The 5,496-nt window shown below is 46.5% G+C and overlaps 1 long non-coding RNA gene across 1 annotated transcript in view; it reads left to right on the top strand.

Moving 5' to 3' along the window:
- Positions 1 to 4,232: 4,232 nt before the first annotated feature.
- LOC108298618 overlaps positions 4,233 to 5,496 on the top strand; it is a 2,188-nt gene continuing 924 nt past the window's right edge. The window contains exons 1-2 of the long non-coding RNA XR_001822634.2: positions 4,233 to 4,580; positions 5,242 to 5,369. This is a non-coding gene — a long non-coding RNA (uncharacterized LOC108298618). The remainder of the gene's footprint in view (positions 4,581 to 5,241; positions 5,370 to 5,496) is intronic.

The following is a 5,496-nucleotide window of genomic DNA, read 5'->3' as shown; positions in this document are numbered from 1 at the left end:
AGGGTCACTTGAGCCTGGGAGTTCAAGGCTGCAGTGAGATATGATGACACCATGCACTCCAGTCTGGGTGACAGTGAGACCCCATCTCAAAAGAACCATGGTATAGCATGAACTTAAGAGAGTGGGCAGTGGCTGGGCCCAGTGTGGCTTACACCTGTAATCACAGCACTTTGGGAGGCCAAGGCAGGCAGGTCATGAGGTCAGGAGTTTGAGACCAGCTGGGCCAATATGGTGAAACCTCATCTCTAAATATAATACAAAAAAATTAGCCACGCATGTGTCTGTAAACTCAGCTACTTGGAAGCTGAGGCAGGAGAATCACTTGAACCCTGGAGGTGGAGGCTGTAGTGGTCAGAGATTGAGCCACTGCACTCCAGCCTGGGCGACAAAGTGAGACTCTGTCTCAAAAAATAAAAAAGGAACGGGCCGCCTGGGTCCACACCTGCTGTGCCTCAATGTGCTCATCTGTGAAAGGGGAGAACGGGTGGGTCTGAGGGTTAAACGAATTCGTACCTGGCAAGCACTTAGGGCCGTGTCTGGCACTTGGTTCACATTCAGTGGACACCAGCTCTTGTTGCTGTTAGTATTCCTATCACATCCCTAAGATCAGCTGTTTCAGGGAAGGGCATCCCCCAGCTCTGGGCCTATCATTATTGGGGTGCAGCCATGCCCCCAGCCAGCCCCACTCAGCCCTCAGAGCCTAGACCCTCTCCCAGGCCAGGATGGGGGACTGGGGGCTGGGTAGAGTGGACAGCAGAGGTCCTGTGGCCCCAGGCTTCCAGGGCATGGGGCAGTGGACCTGGCTTCTGGAGCCAGGCAGAGCTGCTATTTATAGCATCAGGAACTTTGCTGGTTTATTTCAAGCTCTGCAGATACCAGAGAACTGGCTCCAAGCTGGGAGGGGAGCCACAGGCCCCTCATCTCATTTCCTTTCCAATGCAGCTTCTAGCACATTCCCCAAGGATCCACCAGTACTCTCAGGTCCCCATCCTGGTCTGCAATCAGCCTGGCATGAACCCCCTGACTGCAACCCACAGCCTCCTTGGAGCAGGGGTGGGGGGTGCCTATTCTCTCTCCTCCTGGCAGAGCAGAAAATGGGGACATAGATTGGTCATGGCAGTGTTTGTTTAACAGCCCAGAAAGGTGTGGATGTGGCCGGGCACAGTGGCTCACACCTGTAATCTCAGGACTTTGGGAAGCCAAGGCAGATGTATTGCTTGAAGTCAGGAGTTTGAGATTAGCTTGGCCAACATGGTGAGACCCCATCTCTACTAAACATTCAAAAATTAGCCTGGTGTAGTGGCACTCACCTGTAATCCCAGCTACTCGTGGGGGCGAGGTAGGAGAATCACTTGTGAACCCTAGAGATGGAGGTTGTAGTGAGCCAAGATCACACCACTCCAGCCTGGGTGACAGACTGAGTTCCGTCTCAAAAAAATAAAAAGAGACTTGACCTCTTTTTCTGCTGCGAGGACTGCTCTTCCAGCCTGTATGTCTGGGGTAGGATGAACTCTGGATGGACAGGCTGAGCCAGCACCGACACCACACTCATGCGAGAGGCCAGAGGTAAATGTCAGGGCAAGAGGAGAGGGCAGACGGGGCAGCATCAGAACACCCTGACTTCAGGTACACTCCCTGAGAGCATACATGAGGTGGGAGAGGGTGGAAGGGCTCGGGGCTGGGGCTTGCCTCGGGGGCTCTGGAGGTGAAAGGCCAGGGGTTGCAGCTAGTGGAGGGCATGCCACCAGCCTAGAAGGCCCTGCTCACTTGTGCCTCCTGTGTTTTGATGTAGAAGTGGGACGCTTTCATAAAGGAAACCGAAGACATTAACACGCTCCAGGAGTGTGTGCAGATCCTGTTTAACAGCAGATATGGTGAGTGGGTGGCTCCATCCACCATGTGGCCCCAGCAGCCGTGTTGAGTATCTCATTATGTGGCAAACACTCATGTTCCCAACACGGCAGCAGGAGCCATATCCTGGCTCCTGCGCACCAGCAATGCTGTCATCCAGCTGGGGCTCCTTCTGTCTAGGTAGGAGTTGGTTGTGTCAATATTTTCCTTCCAGATTCTTCAGGGGGCAGAACTGATGGCAAAGCCCCAGACCTGTGCTCAGTGGTGGGGAGCGGGACAGGTTGGAGGTAGGGCTTGCCTGTCGGGGCCGGGCATGGTGGCTCATGCGTGTCTTCCCAGCGCTTTGGGATGCCATGGTGGGAGGATCACCTGAGACCAGGAGTTCAAGACCAGCCTGAGCAACAGTAAGACCTCCCGTCTCTACAAAAAACTTTTAAAAATTAGGCCAGACATGGTGGCTTGTGCCCGTAATCCCAGCAGTGGGAGGGGGAAGCAGGCAGATCACCTGAGGTCAGGAGTTTGAGACCAGCCTGACCAACATGGCGGAACTGTCTCTACTAAAAATACAAAAATTACCTGGATGTGTTAATACAAACCTGTAATCCCAGCTACTCAGGAGGCTGAGGCACAAGAAACTTCTTTGAGGCCTGGTACCAGGTGTCACTCCTTTTAAGTGCAGAGCAAACACTTAGTGGAGAAGCCAGCATTGTGTAATGATAAAAGTACAGACTTAGTCACAGAGATTTGGGTTCAAGTCCAGACCTCACCCATACAGGCTGTGTGACCTTGCACCAGTTATTTCTTTGGGCCTCAGAGCCTCCTAAAGTGGTTGCGGCAGTTTAATGAAATACAATAGTATAGTGCTTGGCATATAGTAGGTCCTCAAAGTATTGTTTAGAATAGCTATGCAGGATTTTGTTGCACTATACTGAATCTTACTAAAGAACAAGCCTCCTGGAGGTCTGGGAAGAATTTAGCCAAGCCTTGTACACTTTGTGAGAATTTAACTGTGCAGCTCATGGAGAGCTGGCTATGCTAATTAGAGCCTTTTGCTTCAGTGATGGGCTTGGTAAATGCTGATTATCAGGGCCTTTTGATTCATTTGTTCAAAGTGGTGTCACCCCTCCACAGAGCCTCTGATGGGCCCACTCAACAGCTAGCAGGCATGGCTAGGCATAGTCACAGCACAAGTCTTGGCTATAAGAAAGCCAGGGCAACCCTCAGGAAATGAGCAAAAAAAAGGGGGGGCAGGGGAAATACGGCCAGGCGTGGTGGCTCACGCCTGTAATCCAAACACTTTGGAGGCCAAGGCGGGCAGATCACCCGAGGTCGGGAGTTCAAGACCAGCCTGACCAACATGGTGAAACCCCGTCTTAAAAAAAAGGGAAATACACCTCTAATAGGAGGAAAACCCTGTGTTCTGTAGACAGGCTTTAAACCCTCCTGTCATTGTCCTCTGTCACCTCTGTCAAGCCAGGCCTTAGGAAATGGATAGTACTCAAGAGCAGTCTGTCTGTCTAGCACAATCTTTTTTCCCGAGACAGATTCTTGGTCTGTCACCCAGGGTGGAGTACAGTGATGCCATCTTGGCTCACTGCAACCTCTGCCTCCTGGGCTCAAGTGGTCCTGCCACCTCAGCCTCCCAAGTAGCTGGGACTATAGGTGCACACCCAGTTATTTTTTTATTTTTTATTTTATTTTTTAAAGACGGGGTTTGACGATGTTGGTCAGGCTGGTCTTGGACTCCCAACCTTAGATGATCCACCCACCTTGGCCTCCAAAGGGCTTGGATTACAGGCGTGAGCCACCGTGCCCAGCCCCTTTATTTTTTGTTAAGATGAGACTTCGCCATGTTGCCCTGGCTGTTCTCAAACTCCTGGGCACAAGCCCTCCATCTACCTCAGCCTCCCAAAGTGCTGGGATGACAGACGTGAGCCACTGTGGCTGGCTTGTCTTTTTATTCTTTGTTGCTAAATCTTGAGATTTACTTTAGCTTCTTAGCGTTGATTCTGTTACCCTATTTACTGGGTGGTAATGATAAATACATCTACTCTAGAACTTAAGGGTGCATTGGTTGATCTTTGATGTTGAATGACATCAAGTAAGTGTCTCCTACAAAAATAAAACTTTTGTAGGATTTTTCTGAAGGAAGTAGCTGCTGTGAAGCAAGTGTAGTAAATATCTAATAGAACTCTGTGCTTTTTTAATACTTGTAGCTCTCCTCACAAATGTCTTGGCTGCTTACAGATCAATATCTTTTTTCTTTAAGGGACATGGCTTGCAGTGTGGCAGGCATAACATCTGATGCTAATGTTCTGACTAATGAACTAAGGCTCATTGCTCAAAGATATGGTCATAAATAGCATAACTGATGATAAATCAGTTTTGCTGTTTCTAAGGAGAGCTCACTTTTGCAAAGTCATTAAAATATTTTAATTGAAAATTACAGATTTTTTTAAACCAAACTTAACAAAACGTTATTTCCTATGAGAATATTCGGATGTTGACTTGTTCCCTCCCCTCCAAATTACTAACAACTGTTAGGTTGTCCCTATGGCATAGATTGCTTTTCAGAGAGTATTTACCTTAGAGTCTGTCTGTGTTTTAGAGAAAACTAATGTGCCGATCTCTTTATCCTAGGTATTTATTACAGTTTCAGGAGCCAGTACCTTGTGAGCAATTGGTTACAGCACTGTGTGACATCAAACAAGCTTATACACAATTTGGAGGTGCTTAATTTTTTTGAAAATTTTATTCCAAAAAGTTAAGACATTTTATGACTTATAACATTTTTGAAGTAGTAAAATATTGAAAAATAGACCCTTTTGTTTTAAATTATATTATTTAAATTGGCAAATAACAACTGTATATATTCATAGGGTACATAATGTTTCAGTACATACAATGATCAGATCAGGATAATCGGCACATTCATCATCTCAAACACTTCGCTCTGTTGGGAGCCTTCCATACCCTTCCGGCTATTCGAAACTAACATGTTACAGTTAACTATATTAATCTTACAGTGGTGTAGAACACTGGAAATTCCTGCATTCTTATTTCATGAGTGAACCTGAAATTACCATAGTTTTGTTAACAAGATAGGTAAAGTCCAAGATAACATTTTCAAATCTGGAAGCTAACTGCTATTTCCATAATAATGAAATTCAGCCCTGGTCCTCTTGTCTCTTCCCTCTCCTGGCGGTATCCAAATCATAGAAACAGAAGTGGAATTTTTAATAGAGCTTATCTATGGTAACCAGAATACAAAACAGTTTATGAATGCTTAAGTTCACAGAGAAGGGTTTAGCTACATTCACTGAGCTCAAGTAACTATAGTGATACTAAATTTAGATTATTGATATATTTGGCTTTTTTTCTTTGTTAAAGGAAAACGTCCCTTTGGTGTTTCATTGCTGTACATTGGCTGGGATAAGCACTATGGCTTTCAGCTCTATCAGAGTGACCCTAGTGGAAATTACGGGGGATGGAAGGCCACATGCATTGGAAATAGCGCTGTGAGTATTTTTGTTGTGCTATAAATCTAGCAGAAGGTCTAATAACTGCTGTAATTTTGCAGTGGTGATGAACGTAAACAATATTTTACAATAGCCACAACAACCTTAATGTGATATGGAAATATTT

The sequence above is a fragment of the Cebus imitator genome, unplaced genomic scaffold, assembly GCF_001604975.1.
Source record: "Cebus imitator isolate Cc_AM_T3 unplaced genomic scaffold, Cebus_imitator-1.0 Scaffold1019, whole genome shotgun sequence".
Classification (NCBI taxonomy): Eukaryota; Metazoa; Chordata; class Mammalia; order Primates; family Cebidae; genus Cebus; species Cebus imitator.
The sequence above is the reverse complement of the archived record's forward strand: the minus strand, read 5'-3'. Positions and strand labels throughout refer to the sequence as shown.